The 16,913-nt window shown below is 47.3% G+C and overlaps 1 long non-coding RNA gene across 2 annotated transcripts in view; it reads right to left on the reverse strand.

The window, feature by feature from the left end:
* Positions 1-14,906, reverse strand: part of LOC143269713 (uncharacterized) — a 42,387-nt gene extending 27,481 nt beyond the window's left edge. The window contains exons 1-2 of one of the 2 annotated variants that reach the window (XR_013046310.1): positions 14,291-14,906; positions 10,019-10,138 (exon numbers count right to left, since the gene is read on the reverse strand). This is a non-coding gene — a long non-coding RNA (uncharacterized LOC143269713). Of the gene's footprint in view, positions 1-10,018; positions 10,831-14,290 lie in introns of those variants that run through there. The other variant, XR_013046309.1, reaches the window with a different exon arrangement.
* Positions 14,907-16,913: the final 2,007 nt, after the last annotated feature.

Consider the following 16,913-nt stretch of genomic DNA (forward strand, 5'->3'; position numbering starts at 1 on the left):
CCAGTCTAGTGCAGGCCCATTGCTGGCAGCCACTGCTGTTGTGAGATCATGGTTGAAATGGCTGTGCCATACCTACACAGTTTCATAGCTCTCCCTTTCTTCCAGCTCTTACATTCTTCCTGTTCCTTCTGCATTGGTCCTGCAACTTGAGAGGGAGTAGTGGAGATGGCCTGTTGAGAGCTAAGCCCTCAACCGTAACTTAGTATCTTGAACAATTCTTTCTTCATCTGCTACCTTTTGTTGTAAAGTATTTAGAGGGCAGCTTGGTACTGTGTCAGTTTAGCTAAACAATAATAGTAAGTTTCCACTAGGACCCAAGGCTTCAGCCATGAGTTTTTAACTGTTATAGTGCCAACATGGGTTTCTTTTTGTGGAATGGACCTCAACACCAATCCGAGTGCTCAGTTGCCCCCATAACAGTTGTACCACAATCGCACTAGTGGGCGTATCTTGCTTTGCAGGTTGGTATTGTAGTTTGTAGGGCTTTTAGCTGGGTAAGGCCACTCTCTTATCACCTTACATTGCATCTTCAGGTGCTATGAAAGCTAGCTGTCTGTCCAGGAGGAAACCTCCAGCTCAAATCCAGTTTGATTTCTCTGTCTCTTATACCCAATGTATATGGTGTCTTCAGCCATAAGGTCTTAACAACTAGTTCTGGAAGGCAGCCAAGGGGAATTTCAAGGACTTAAATTGTTCTGAAAACTTCTGGAGCCTCTGACCAACAGCTCATAAGGAGGTAGCCCATACTGGGCACTAGGGTTTGAGTTTAATAACGCCTGCCTTGTTAGTTTCAGCATTATTCAGCCTTGCAGGCTTATCACCCTCATAACAATCAGATATTTTTTTTTCAAGACAGGGTTTCTTTATGTAGTTTTGGTGCCTATCCTGGAGCTCACTCTGTAGACCAGGCTGACCTTGAACTCACAGAGATCCATCTGGCTCTGCCCCCAGAGTGCTGGGGTTAAAGGCGTGCGCCACCACTGCCTGGCAACTTGCAGATTTTTTACTCAACTAAGTAGTAGGTTTCCATTTGGCTTTTTCCTGCACTCAGCATTCTGTAAACCAAATTTTGAAGTTGTTTTTTTTTTTTTTTTTTTTCTTCTTCCAGATAAGGAAAGACTCAAAGATTAAGTTATGCAGCTAAGTGCCAAAGACAAGAACCTAACTTCATGCTGTTCTTTATTGAGACCAAAGCGGATGCCTGCAGAACATGGTCTGCCTTCAGTGTGTGTGCTTTCTACTGAGGCTTGGCCCGCTGTAGGTAATCTCGTATTTGTTATGTAAGCAGACACAGTTACAATCCAGCAAGCCTCCAGAATGGAAATGTTAGGCAAGAGGAGCCTGGTGTTGCGGAATTGGTAGGCAATTGTAGGCTAAGCTAGAGAGAAGCCGTTTGTTCTGGGGAGAGGACTAGCCAGAGTAGCAACAAAGGAAAGAAATTCAGAAATCCGACTGCTACGTATAGCAGCTTGTGCCTGTAATCCCATCTCTTCCGGGGATATGGAGTAAGTGCATCCTCGAAGCTCATGGACCTAGCCTGAATTGTGCTTCACGTTCAATGAGAACCCCTTTCCCAAAGATGAAGGTGGAGTGCAGTGAGGAAAGATACCTGATGTTCACCTCTGGCCTCCACACACATGTGCACAGCTGTGTGCACAAGTGCACACTCATACTAACAAGTACAGTACAACTCACACAAGAGCAGTCTTGGAGCTGAGAGGGCTTTATGGCTGGACATGGAGAAAACAGGTATGGTGCGGCTGGGGAAAGGCTGAGAAGGGAGATGGGGACCAAATTCAGCAGAGGGAGTTAGGAGAGAAGGCCAGGGCAAGAAGCGAAAGACAAACTGGCCAACAGTTTGTGTTGGTGGCTATGGTGCAGTTTATGATAAGGCTTGCTCTGACCCAAGGCACTGGGGTGGAGGTGGGGACGGGGGCAGGGGACCACAGTGACTGGGTTGAGAGAGACCGACTACAGAATTGCTAGGACTTAACGAGGAAGAGGGTTGCTATGCTAAATGGTTTCTCCCGGCAGCTGGGCTCAGGGTACTTTACAGGTAGGAAGAGGCCTGGTAGACTGTATTTATAGGCAGCGTTGGTGCTGTACATCGTCAATAACTAGGAGCCGGATGACTAGTATGGCTGGCACCCATACTCAGTTATCATTTGCGCACACCTTTTTCTGTGGAAAAAGGCATCGTGAATTCCAAACCCATCAAAATTTAAAAACGAGCATTTTTACAACATGATCTCTTGCTGGCAAGGGGACAGCTCTGTAGGTCCAGGTGAGGGAGAGGCAGTTCTGATTCTCTGTCATCCTGCAGGGCCCAGCTTAAGCAGTATGTCATCAAGGAGAGACAGACCTGCAGGGAAAATTTAATGCCATCCCATGTGTTCCATTGGAACCCTGGTCTGCGCTTTGTGACAAACATTTTGTCATATACTTATCTTTTCCATGGTTGGGAATTGTCATTTCACATTCAAGACTGTTCAGGAATAGTAAAGGCACACCAAGTAAAATGGAGGTAGTTTGTGGGATTTTTGTTTGTTTTGTGTTTTAGTTGGTTGGTTTCTGAGACAAGATCTCCTGTAGACTCATATTGGTCCCACTGGGTAGCTGAGGATGGCCTTGAACTTCTGATCCTTCTTTTCTGTCTCCTAAATGCTTGGTTTGTAGGCATGTGCCAAGCATGCCCAGTTTGTGCAATACTAGGGACCAAACTCAGGGTTTTGTACAAGCCAGGAAAGCTTTCTACCCACTGACCTGGATCTCCAGCCCTGTCACTTGTCTTTTGAATTGAGTAGAGATTTTGGCCTGCTTTAGGAGAGAGCTAAGGACCTGGTTTCCCAAGAGCATTAAAAGATTTTGTTGTTCATGTAAAAAGTCATAGTCCTCTGATACAAGGTAAAAGAGATTGGAATAATGGGAGGAATGCACTCAGAATGTTTCTTTTCAAAACAACAGAACAGCCCCCTGTCTACAGTGTGTGGTTACAGATTAATGAGCCTCATACTTGGGGTGGTTTGAGCAAAGGCTGGTACAGACTGAAGACAAGCAAGAGCCTGTGGAAGTTAATTGAAGGTGTAAATTTAGTTGCTCTCTGAGAAATTCCCCTGGGGTCAGTGCAGATGTCAGAGTACTAGGGAGAAGAAAGCCCTGCTGTGTCATGGGACCACACAGACCTCATGGAGTACAGAATTGAATTTAGGTACAGGACATGAGGATCGCTTTGGCAGAATAATAGGGCTCATTGGAAGCCTTCACCTGACCCAGATGAATCTGATTTCTCCTCGGTGTGCTGGCCTTTTCCCAAGGGCTGGCATGGACACAGTGGGTCCTTGTTAATTAAGGACAATCACCATTGGCATAAGGGAGCCTGTGGCTTTGGGCTGTACTTGTCTTGATAAAGAAGTAGTAACCCAGCTCTGAGGATGTAATGCATCCGAGCCAGGGCCTGGTTCTCTCCTGGAGGTGCCTGGACCCATTCCTGGAGACGAGATTGAGACGTCGTGGTCATAGAGGCTCTCTGTTTAAGAAGAACCTTGGCTAAGGTAAGCTCGAAGAGAGTCTATTGGAGGGGTATGGAAGAACTCATGACCGGAAGACCTGCTGAGAACTCTGACATTGGCAGGACACCCAGGATCCAGGAGGCAACCACTGGGCTCATTCATTTCACCATTGATTCTATTCTTGTGTTCCTTTTAGGATTCGACTCCCGAGTCTTGTTGGCCCAGATGAGATATTTTGCTCCTAGCTTTCAATTCAGGGGAAAACATTTGACTGTCAGTTCCATTACAACTATCCACAGTAGGAGGAGAGGTCATTGTCCAAAAGCACATCAGAGTACTCTTGCCGGAAGGAGGAAGAAGTGGGTGCTGGGTAGGCAGCATGCCCCGACTGGGTATGATGCCACACATCTGGCCTCCTGGGAGAAGGCTGTGTTTCATTCTAGCCTGGAAATGAGACAGTATCTCTGCCCTTGAGCTTGGTTATGAAGAATTTAGCAGAGAGTGTATAGTTTGCTGATTATTTGGGGGAGGGACAGAAATGGTGGAGTTGACATTAACATCATGGGCTCAGTGGCTGCTGCACTTGAGGGTAGGTACTGTGTCTCTGGCTCTCCATCACAGCTCCAACAGAGCCTTCCCTGGGTAGGCTTTTTGGGAGAGTTATCGTCTTAGTTAGGGTTTCTGTTGCTGAGACAAAACTCCATGACCAAAAGGCAAGTTGAGGAGGAAGGGTTTATTTGGCTTACACTTTAGCATTGCTGTTCATCACTGAAGGAAGTCAGGACAGGAAGACAAACAGGGCAGGATCCTGGAGGCAGGAGCTGATGCAGAGGCTGTGGAGGAGAGCTGCTTACTGGCTTGCTTCTCACGGCTTGCTCAGCTTGCTTTCTTATAGAACCCAGGACTAACAGCCCAGGGATGGCACCACCCACCTTGGGCTGGGCCTCCCCCACTGATCACTAAATGAGAAAAGGCCTTACAGCTGGGTCTTGAGAAGGCAGTTCCTCAGCTGAGGCTCCTTCCTCTGATGACTCTAAGCTTGTGTCAAGTTGACACATAAAACCACCCAGTATAGTTACTGAAAGAATAAATAGATTTCATAACCTAGATTCTTTGTTGGGACTGGCTCTCCTTTCCTCTCTATCCTTGCTTCATGTCTAGGCCCTTCCAAAGTCCTGGTTAATCCAGCTCTTGCTTCAAGCCTCTACCCAGCAAAACAAAAGTTTTGTAGACTCATCTATCTCAGAACCGTATAACAAAGCTGTTCACCAGGTACAAGGGTAGGTGAGGGAAGCAGATGAATTCTGTTAAAGAAATGAAGGTTATTCCCTATGGACTATTCTCCAAGATTTTACTGTACCCTGCGTAGTGGATTGAAGGGAGGTGCCAGAGTTATATGTACACATCCTGGTTTCCAAAAACCAGAGTGTGACCTCATTTGGAAAAGTAGGTCTTTGCAATTGTAATTAAATGCTGTTGAGATGAGGTCATCTTATATTATCTGGGTGATTCTGAATCCAGTGGCAAGTGTCTTGGGAGACGCATGGGGAAAGGTGATATATATAAAAATGGAGGTAGAGATTGGAGTGATCAGGCCACAAACCAAGGGATGCCTGTTAGAAGCTGAAAGGCAACAGACCATATTTTTAGGACTTTGGAGGGAAAGTTGGTCCTGCCAACACCTTGTTCTCAGACCTCTGGCCTCCAGAACAGAGAATTATTTCTTATTTGATATCATGAAGTCTGTGACTATTTGTCACAGCAATTCTAGAAAGTTAATATACCCTAAAGAGCTTGAGTGCTATTTTCTCAGTCCCTTTGATGCAAGGAGGCCTCTTCCTTTCATCCCTGGAACTTTCTGTCTCTGGACTCTCAGGAACATTGGTCATCAGATTTTTTTCTCTTCACCTAAGCCGAGTTCCAGCTCCACCAGTGTTTGGACAGCATTGCCTAAGGCTGCCTGCATCCTTCTCTTCTCCCTCGAGAACTTTTCACTTCTTTCTGGGTCCTAGTGTCAGCCTTCTGTGCCATAGATCACTGTTCTGGGCAGAGGGTACCTCCATCAGGTTCTCAGACTTTTTATACATAGACTCTGCTCTAGTAAAAGCTCAGTTCTTCCTGTGTAAAAGGCAAGTGGAGCTGATCTAAGCTGTGGCCGAGATGGTCATCAACTGGACTTGCAGGTATGTGCCACTGTGCTCTCGTGGGTGAGGGAGATGGCTCAGTAAGGAAAATGCTTGCTGTGTATGCATGAGGGTCTGCGTTCAGATCCCAGCATCCATGTTAAAAGCCAGGTGTTGGCAGTGCATTCGCATAACCCCAGCTCCTGAGGGGCAGACACAGATGAATCCCTGGGGGCTGCCTGGCCAGTCTGCCTAGCCTGAAGCACCAAGTTCAGTGAGAAACCCTGCTCAAATACAGTAGAGACTGGTAGAGACAATTTTTACCCTCCACATGTACACACACAGGTTAGCACTTGCTGAGGAATACATGTGTACCTGTGTGCGAATGCATGCATACACATACATATTCTAATCTGGCTTCATTTCTGGGCCATTGTTGTAGAGGATATCTTCTTAGCCTCATATTTCTCAGGGAGCTAATAAATAGCTCATCCTTCCCTCCTTAATTTGGTAACAGGAATAAGCACTGCTCTTTAATCTACAGCAAATAGTATCATTGTAGAGAAGCTGTTGCCTAAGGGGGTGACTGTGTGGAGGTCCTAAAACTGAACCTCAAACTTTGAAAGGCTCCACTGGCCACTGGCACAGCTGGGTAAGGACAGTTGGTCGCTGCCTCCTTACATGGGGGAAAACCAGAGGGCAGTTCCTGGGGGCCCAGCTGTGTCTCACAGCTGGACTCAGTTTCTTACCAATTACTGAATCTTTCAGGGAAGAAAAATTAGAGGTTTCTTATTTACTTTTCCATTTTGGGAAATTACTTTATCTTCCCTGGAAATCCAGAGGAAGAATACTAAATACATCCTAAGAGGATTCCTTTCGATTCCCTTTCATATGACAGAAAGTGCCTCTTGGGGGACTCAGGGCCTAGGTAATGTTTATGTGTATTGATAGCTGTGACAGCCCCTAAATTTCCATTTATTATCACACTGGAGATTTAGTTCCTATTCAAATTACAGTCCAGTGTGGGTAAGCAAGCAGGATAGTGGGGGTGAAGAGGCAGGAAGTGAGTATGGGGCTCAGCTCACTGCAGGTATTTGGAGACTTGTGGTCCCTTCATCTGCTGCAGGGATTTTAGATACTGTTTTGTGCCATGCTAAGGACTCTTAGCCACTCCATCTTCCAAGACCTGAGTCCACCATTGCATTCTTTGCAGGTAAGGGTCCAAGCTAACGAAGAGAAATTGAGCAGAGAAATGTGCAGGCTGAAAGCAGCACATATCACTGCCCACATCATCTTTTGGCCAGAGCACCTCACAGGGTCCCAGCCAACCACAAGAAAACTCAGAAATGTAATCTGTGGCACACAGAGGGAAATCAGCTGAAGGCTGGAGACAAAAACCAAGCACTGCCTTGGTACAGTGTCACATTCCAGGGACTGTGACCCAGCTAGTAGAGCGATGAGACAGACACCTGTACTTGAACCTGCTACAGAGTGACTTTTTAAACAAAACAGACGCTGTCTGGGTTTTAGGAAATTTATATACTGCACATTCAAAAATAGTATGTATAGCTTGATGGATTTTTATAGGCTGAAAGTCTTTGCTACTTCCCTGTGCTGTAGCCGAATCCCTGACAGAAACAGCTTAGGGGAGTACAGGTTCACTTGGGCTCACGGGTGGAGAGGAAGTCCATCATGGTGGGGAAGGCCTGACGCAGGAGTATGAAGCCGCAGGCCACATTGTGTCCACAGTCAGAAATCCCAGAGGTGACAGCTGGCACTCAGCTGACTTTCTCCTTTCTATGCATCCAGGGCCTGAGGCCATGGAATGTTGCTACTCACATTTCAGGTGAATCTTTCCACCCCATTGTAGTCTAGAAACTCCTCATAGACACGAACAAGGCCTTGCCTCTGTTGATTCTGCATGTCAGTCTGACAGTCAGCCTTAGCCATTGCATTGGTCATGCCTGAGTAAGTAGCAACCCCATTAGAGTAGACATCACCAGTCCTCCAGGAAGTCCCCTTGCACCTTCTTTCTCCAACAACGCCCAAGGGAGCTATTGTCCTGGCTTGTAACCTCATAGACTGGTGTTGGTTCAGTTTTGAGTACTGTGTAAATGGGGTCATGCCATGTGTTCTTTTGTATGTAACTTCATTGATTTAACAGTGCGTCGGTGGGAGTTCCATATTTCTGGTGCTTTCATTTTTGTTGCTATGTGATAATCCATGGCATGAATAAAGCATGTTTTGTCCATTCCATTGTGGGTCGCATCTGGATAGACTTACGATAGTGCATAGTGCCTGCATGAGCAGTCTTTCACATATCTTGGTGAACATGTGGCTGCATGTCTCATTGGTCTACACTGTATCTAGTTCCTAGGAGTAGGATTACAGAGTTCAAGGTATGAGCGTGTTCAGCCATAGGAGCAACTATTGGAAGCTCACAGGTTCCTCAGGCTGGTGAGATAGCTCAGAGGGTAGAAGTACTTGTTGTACAAGAGAAAACCAGCTCAGGCAAGTTGTCTCTGACTTCCACATATGTACCATGGCATGTGTCTGTATGTGCATGTGTGCTCATGAACACACACACAACATAAATAAAATTGTTTGAAAAAAGAAACCTGAGTATGGAGAGATGGCTCAGTGTAGCTGAAGTTTTTTCCAGTCCCGCTCGGGCCCAGTTAAACACAGAGAGACTTATATTACTTATAAACTGTATGGCCGTGGCAGGCTTCTTGCTATCTAGTTCTTTTTTTTTTTTTTTTTTTTTTTTTTTGGTTTTTCGAGACAGGGTTTCTCTGTGTAGCTTTGCGCCTTTCCTGGAGTTCACTTGGTAGCCCAGGTTGGCCTCGAACTCACAGAGATCCGCCTGGCTCTGCCTCCCGAGTGCTGGGATTAAAGGGGTGCGCCACCACCGCCCGGCCTAGTTCTTATATCTTAAATTAACCCATTTCTATTAATCTATAAGTTGCCACGTGGTTCTTATGGCTGTGGCGGCTGGCAGCGTCTCTTGACTCAGCCTTCCACTTCCCAGAATTCTCCTCCTTACCCCACCTATACTATACTTCCTGCCTGGCTACTGACCGATCAGCATTTTATTTATCAGTCAATCAGAGCAACACATTCACAGCATACAGATATTCACAGCAGCTCAGCAGTTTAGAGCGCTTGTTGCTCTTTCAGAGGACCTGGGTTCAAGTTCCAGCACCCACATGGTGGCTCACAACCACCTGTAAATCCAGTTCCAGCAGCTCCAACACCCTCTTCATGCCTCTGCAGGCAACAGGCATGTATGTGGTACACATATATACACACTGGTGAAACATTCATCACATACAATAAACCAATCTAAAAATAAAACAAGCAACTTAGCAGGTTTCTAACCGAATAGGCTGACCCTGGTGGTGTGATGAGAGTGCCATATGTTGTCTGCCCTCTGCGGCTCCCTAAGGCCCTCTCTATCCTGCTTCCTCACCTTGCCACCCCAAGCCCTGCTAGAAGTCTTGACTGCTTACATCTAAAAAGTACCCACAGCCTAAGCTCTGGAACCTCAGCCCCCCTCCCTTCACTCTTCCTGTCTTCCAGTCTGTTGTCTTCTCATCATTCTTCCCTGTACGCAGCCTCCTCCTCCGCGTTGAAGAACGGCCTCGTGCAAGGAAGAACACGGAGGCCACGAAGGCCCAAAAAGGCAGAGATAAATTTCCTTTAGGGATCATGGTGAGGGGGGAAGCTGAGATCAGTCGTGCATTAATGATTTTTGTATCTGCCACACAGAGAAGGGGAGTTACAGAAAAGCCCTTAAAGACCATTAAGATGAAATACCTGAGGAGAGTAGATTCTTATTAATATTCAGACCCCCAGGGCTGTGATCAGAGGGAGCAGGGCTGGAGTGAGGAGGCAGAGGGCCCACCGGCAAGGCCGGGAGGGCATTGGGGGAGGAGCCTGCTGCGGGGGCTGTTAGACATCCCGGCAGGGAACCTAGCATGACCCCTGGGCGGGGCCCAGAGGTTCCCGTGGGTGGGTTAATGGCCAAGGTCCTAACTTCACCGCAGCCTGGCCTTGATTAATGTGCACCTAGGGAGGTGCGGAGGCTTCAGCGTTCCCATCTCTCCCGAGAAATACATAATCATTAATCAACATTACTGGGTCCCACTCAGACTAAGTGGCCTCTTGTGATTAGGAGGGGGCTCTTGAAAAAAAAAAAAAGGCAATCTTTTTAGCATTTTGATATTTTGAGCATGTGCATTTGACAATGGCTTTCTTGATGGGGGTGGGTGGGAGGAGCTCTTGTCCAGGGCGTGTTCGTTCTCTCTCTCTCTCTCTCTCTCTCTCTCTCTCTCTCTCTCTCTCTCTCTCTCTCTCTCTCTCTCTCTCTCTGAATACACTCACCTGAGAAACAAAGGCAGAGGGAGGGTTGTGGGAGTGTGCTTAGGCAGCAGGCCACGCTCTTCTCTCTAGTGTGCAGGCTGGATTCCCACTGGGCGCCTTTCTCTGAGCAGGAGCTGCGGCCTGCAGGGAGCGAGGGCAGCTGAGGTGGGCCCTTTCTTCTTTCTTAGTTATACATTCTCCAACCCCAGGGTGCCAGAATTAGGCTACAATCCAGCCTTACTTCAAAATGAGAAGGCCAGTGTGAGATTAGATCAGATTTTGTGGATACACCCTTCGACTAGCCTGAGAAACTTCACTTAGTCCTTACTCGTCACCCTGGAAGAGTCTGTGGCCCTGAGTTGTTGGGGATACCAGACTCAGAGGCAGCCAGTGACCACTCTGTAAGTATTTTCTGACCCGCCCCTTGGAGACCTGCCCAGCGTCCTGACCTAAAGTCTCTTTTAAAAAAGAAAACTCTCCCCCACTCCCCCCATTCTCATGAGGTGTGTACCCTCTTCTCCCCTCGCCCCATTTTTATCTTTCTATCAAATAAACTCATTTCCACGTGGATACAGTGCCTGGGGTGGGGTGTGAGTGACTATCCACATGCCTGCCTCAACCGCCCGGCATGTTTCCATCACCACGACACCTTGGCCTTCCCACCCCCAACCCCCAACCCCCATTAACCACATTAACTAGTCAATTGTGAAGCCCAAGTCCCTGCCTTCTGTGGTCATCAGCAGGCTTGGGGTGCCTGGCAGGCTTCGTTAGAGCTGATGCTGCCCTTGGCCAGCTTGATGACTTTGAGCCTGTTGGTAAACCTCTGAGCTTCTGAGCTTTATAAAGAGGAAGGTCGAGCCTCAGCCAGTGCCTCAGCTGATTGCAAGAACTCATCAAGCTAATGTTGGGAAGGAACATGCTGTCCACGGCAAGCATCTGCCCCTGCCGCCTTCCTATGCTCTTCAGGCCTGACATCAGTGCGATCCTCAGAATTGCCTATCAGGATGGTGCTGTTACAAGTAGGGAAACATAGGGAGCCTGCTCATCCTGCCATCATCTGCTGCAGGGAAACAGCAGTGGCCTCACTTAGCTCTAGACTCACGTTGATGTGGAGTCAACTACAGAAGATGCTATGTACCCGGAGGTTCATCATCCACCATCAGAAACAATTCTACTTGCTTTGAAAACAGCTTGGGAAACATAAGTAAAAAAAAAAAAAAAAAATGAAGCAAAATAGAAGTTAAAAAAAATCACCTCATTGTCCCTGTAAAAATCTGAGAAGCCCCAAATCTACTTCTCCTCATATGACTAACTCACACTCTGGTGGTCAAAAAGGACACGTGTAAGAATGCCAACAGCAGCATTCCTGTAATAAAGCCAATGTCTAGCAATACCGGAGTGGCTGAGTTCTTGTTTACCGTACAGTGAAAGCCTGTACTTGGAGGAGTCGGATCAGTGTGCTGCCTTGGGAAGCAACATGGACAGATCTGAGACAAATGAAGTGAAAGAAGCGGTACACAAACCAGTATACATTGCGTGGGCCCATTGCTGTGAAGTTCCAGGCTACAATGCTAGGAGTTACCCTAGTGACTATACTTAGTGAGGGAATAGTTGCTGGAAAGACCAATGGGGACCCATATAGGGCTACTGACCTACTTATTGGTATGGTGGTGATTCAGTTTACAACACTTTATTGAGCTGTATATTCATAATTAGTATACTTTTCTGTGAGGCTATCCTTTGGTTTTGCTTGTTGAAAAGACTGCTGGGTAGCTAAGAGAGTCATTGGGAAAGCTGGAGAATCAGGCTGGAGGCTGTACTGTGGGACTAATACCAACTCTGCTGCAGAACTAATTGAATGAGGGAACTGCCATCACTCCAAGTGTATAAGCTTTATGCTGCCCAGCCCTACCTGCCTAGGGATGGCACCTACACAATGGGATGGGCCCTCCTACATCAATGAATGATCAAGAAATGTTCCACAGACATGCTCACAGGCCAATCTGATAAAGGCAATTCTTAGGCTGAAGTTCCTCTTTCTTAGGTGTGTCAAGATGACAGCCAAGATTAGCTATCACACCACCCCAGCATCAAGGCTTCCTTCTTCAACAAGAGCTCAGTGAATTCTGCCACCTTCTCAAAACATGGACATTGACTGGTGCCTCTATTCCAATAGTTCCTATGTTGTGGAGTCAGTGTTCATTCTTAGCTGCAAGAGAGGCAGGCAAAGTAAGACCAACTTCTATTTGCATATAGAAGGCAGGAATTCTTCAAATGTAAGAGGGCTATAAACAGGTACAACAGAGCCATAAAACATGGCAGAGGACCACACTACTGTATTTATTCCAAAAAGGACCCTTGGGGAGTGACCACTTTATTCTTTCATGGCTCTAATGGTATAATAGATGTCTGTTGGCATCTAGCTCCATACCTACTCTTTGATATATTTTCCTCTACCACAAAGACTGAGAAACTATATTTCTTTCTGATTCTCCTGTCAGCTGGTTTCCTATAGGCTTTTCTTTCTTTTTGTAAAGGGCACCAGTGTGATCAGTAAGATCAAAAGGCGGAAAAAAAGTAGAAGTCGTTCCCCCGGCAATAGTATCACTGGGGCTTAGGTGCATGGACTCTTGCTCATATTTCCACACACATCTCTAGCTTTCCCAATATGAATGCTCCGTAGTCACCCACTTAATTTTGCTGATGAGTAGGTACTGAACACACAGGCATCTCAGAGCCATAGGGTGGAGGCTTTGCATAGGCGTATTTGTAAGGGCTAGGAGAATTGAGCTTTCCACTCCATACAGAGAGGGAGGATCAAGCCATGCCTAGGATCACCAGTAGAATGACTCATCTGTCACTGGAGGATTGCAGGCTAGCAACGCTAGAGGCCTGGAGCCTGTGGTGACAGAACAAAAGGCCTGTCAGAACGGCCAATTTAGAGTCAGGTAGCCCTGGGCTCCCGCCCTTCGCCATGCTCCAAGGTACAGTCTAGGCACTCACATGTCTCCCGGCCTCAGTTTCCTCATGGCTTCATAGTTAACAGGTTAACACTGGGAGAGCCATGAGGACGTAAGTTAAGAGGGCAGGTGTTTGTGAACACCCTTTGGTTTTCCATGCAGAAGGCATTTTCAGACCCCTCGGAGAAAAGCTCTGAAAGCATATCAGTGGCTCACACGAGGGAGGGCACTTGTTCACTTGACTGGGCATACTCTTTTAGGCCTGGGGTTGTGTTAGGTGCTGGGCATATCGAGAAAAGACATGGTTTAGTAGGAGGTAAGGGATGTGCTGAGGTTATTATGATCCTTTATGACAGAGGCATTTATGGGGATGTAGAGGCAGCAATCGATGGCTCCTCGAAGAAGAGAGCTTCTCCAGACCTGCAGGTGGAACACTGGAAAGTTCTAGAAGCAGGATTTCTAGGCTGAGGTTTGAAAGAGGAGCAAGAGTTAGCTAGATAAAAGATCAGGGACGGAAGACTATCTAAGGTAGTGTGTGTAAAGGTCAGGAAATGAGAACCATGGGGATTTGAGGGAGCTATAGGTGAGTACAAAGCAGGAGAGAGAGAGAGAGAGAGAGAGAGAGAGAGAGAGAGAGAGAGAGAGAGAGAGAGAGGCAGACTGGGCTGGGCTGGGCTGCCTGGGAGAGATTTGTCCGTATCAGTGTGGAGGACACATTCTCTGCCCCAGGAGAGAGGTGGCTGGCCTGGAGCCCAGCTCCAGGCTGATTTACAGGCATCGAGTGCCAAGAGTGGCCATGCCACCTGCTCTTAAATCCAAGGCACGTAAGGCTCCGTGCCTTTGTCCAATGTTAACAGGAGCCGGGAAGAGAAGCCTCCCCCGGGATGAGTGCTCTCTACCCCAGCCCTGCGCACCACGGCACACACAGAGACATTGCAGGCATGGAAGCTGTTCTTGCCAGCACCTATCCACCCTCTTCTTGCCTTCGGGTCCTGGCACCTGTCACAATCTGATGTCCTTTCTCTTCTGGGTTTGTCAGGCTAGCAGGTGCCTGCTGTAATTCCTCACCTGCCTTTAGATAGGTGCTCTTTTGAGGAGGCGAAAAGATAATCTACTGGATTCTCAGGAAGCTGTTTACCCAGGAGAGAGTGAAACCCCTTCTACTGCTCAGGGAGGGGCAGGTTGGAGTCAATTAGCAGAGGAAGGCAGAAGAGAAAATGCTAGGCTCTGATCAGCTCACTTGTGTCAGACCCTGTCCCCTCCCACCTTTTCTCCCTCATTGTTTCTGTCTCTGACCTCTGTCGGGCAGGCATCCCCTTCTCTGGGAACTTACCTGTGACCACCAGTTTCACGTCTTTTCACTTCTGTCTTGTGTCCAGCTGCGGTTGTTGATTGACATGTCTGCCTCCCCCATCACATCAAGCCGAAGTCCAACGGCAGTGAATGGGACCAATGTGCTGGTCCCGTGCCAGGCTCTGAATGGGCAGGGAGGGACTGAACAAAGTCCTGGGGTGGCCTACAATTTACTGAGGCACAGACTGACAGAGGTCTCCCTCCCAGCTGGTGGGAGAAAGGGGCCGGCCGGCATCGGTTCAGTTTAGTTTACCCGGAAATTATAGTGCTTGTCACAAAGGAAGTCCCTCAGTAAGTAAATGTTGACCAAATAGTTTTGCACTGTGGATGTATTTCTCAAGCTCCCAAAAACAGAACTGCGAGAGTGCTCGGAAAGTGACTCAGCAGTGAGGCTCCACCAGCTGCACTTCTGTGGGCCCCCCTCCTGGGAATCTCCCGTTCCCCACAGGCACTGCAGAATAGAACAGGGAATTGAACGGTGGGAAAGGAAAAGTGTGGGGCAGGAGGCTTCCTCTAGTCTAGGGAGCAGGGATGCCGCCGTTTGGAACAGCAAAGCTTAGCATGGAAATCATGATGTTCCCACCTTGTGGACACTGACCCGATGACAAGTACTCTCCCTGTCCTTCATCAGTTGTGACAAACCACGGTGGTGTACATGGCGCCTTATCCCAATGGCTACCCGTGTGCAGAGCACTGGCTGCTGCTTTATTGTCTCTTAAAATACAGAGAGCATGGGTGGGGGGTGGGGTGGGGTAGAAGGGAGGTGTGGGGGGGAGGGGATGGGAGGAGAGGAGGGAGGGAAACTGGTCGGTATGTAAAATAAATGAAAAAAAATTAATTAAAAAAAAAGTACAGAGAGCATGACCCACAGAGGCTAGGAATTTGTTTAAGCCACACCCAACTACTAGGTAAAGATGGACATAGAACCATGGCCTTGGATTCTATATTGGCCACCCCCACCCCCAACACACTTTGTAGTTAGAATTGTAGCCTCTTACTTAATGTGTTGTTATCATAAAGGGTAGGTAGGATACCTTGAATCTACAGGAAAGGCAGATTTCTTTTTAATCATTTAGTCCTCTGTACTAGTTACTTTTCTTATTGGCCAAACAGCCTGACAGGAAACAACTTAAGGGAGAAAGAACTTACTTTGGCTTACAGTTCGAGGGGTTACCATCCACCCATCACAGTGAGGATGGCCTGGCAAGTCAATCTGCATATGTAGTCAGGAAGCAGAGAATAGACCGGAAGTCCTGCCCTCAGTGACTCACCTGTTCCAGCAAGGCTCGAGCTCCTAAACATTCCACTGCCTTTCAAAATAGTACCACTAGCTGGGGACCAGGTTTTCAAACACAGAAGCCCATGCAGGACATTTCACGTTAAAACCACAACACCACACCTTCATTGCCTACTTGTCCATCAGAACATTCAACTGTCTATTTATCTATCTACTCCACATTCACCTAAACACTCACTCAAATATCACTATCTGTTGCTCCACATGAGTATCCATGCATCTTCTCATTTACCTACTGTAGTGGGTGGCTGTTTGAGCCATGCTGTAAAGCACTGCCCCTAGTGAGGCAGCAGGTAGCTGTTACACCTGCGTATGACCTTGAGGTACATGCCCCTGGGACATGGCCTCTGGGGGACCATTAAGACCTGGGTGCTGTGGATATTACTCTATGTAAATAAAACACTGATGGCCAGTGACCAGGCAGGAAGTATAGGCGGGACAAAGAGAGAGGAGAATTGGGGAAACAGGAAGAAGGGGAGAGACACTGCAGCCACCGCCAGGAGAGGCAACCTGTAAAGACGCCGGTAAGCCACCAGCCACGTGGCAAGCTATAGATTTATAAAAATGGGTTAATTTAAGATATAAGAACAGTTAACAAGAAGCCTGCCACGGCCATACAGTTTATAAGTGATACAAGCGTCTGAGTGATTATTTTATAAGTGGATTGTGGGACTGCGGGGCTTGGGGAACCTGGAGAGAAGCTCTCCAGCAACAAATGGCGCCCAACGGCTCGAGTTTCTACCTTAAACCTGAGAATATTTAATAACCAATTCTAAACAGAGCCAAAAACAGGTTCCTGCTTCTTGTCTCATACAGGCAGCTAGACGCTGCAAAACGCAGGTTTGAACACCGGCGGGTTCCTGGCGTGTGCATTTGACCAGCAGTATGGCGGAAATGAGGCATCTGCCAGCGGCACATTACGCTGTGTGGTAGATTTATTCTTTACTAGTATTAAAAAAAAAAAAAAAAAAAAAAAAAAAAAGGTTTCTGGGCTACACGCTGCTTTGATAAAAGCGTAGACCTACTATTTCTGAGACTTGATGATTCCCAGAGCTGGCGGAAAACGTACCACCACCATGTTGGGAAGCTGAAGTGGGCGGAGCCAGCAGTCACAGCGCCGTTTCAGTCTTAGAATGGTACAGTTTAAAGCAATAGGCTAAGGTAATATAAAAAATAAGCCACGTAAAGATGGCTACCACACAGAGAATCTGGATTATGTTCTCTTTGATATTCGTAACTGAAGAAAAACATTTGTTTGCAAAATCTGTTGAGTTATGCCAAAATGTATATTTTAAAGGTACCTTGA

This window comes from Peromyscus maniculatus, chromosome 20 (assembly GCF_049852395.1).
Source record: "Peromyscus maniculatus bairdii isolate BWxNUB_F1_BW_parent chromosome 20, HU_Pman_BW_mat_3.1, whole genome shotgun sequence".
NCBI lineage: Eukaryota > Metazoa > Chordata > Mammalia > Rodentia > Cricetidae > Peromyscus > Peromyscus maniculatus.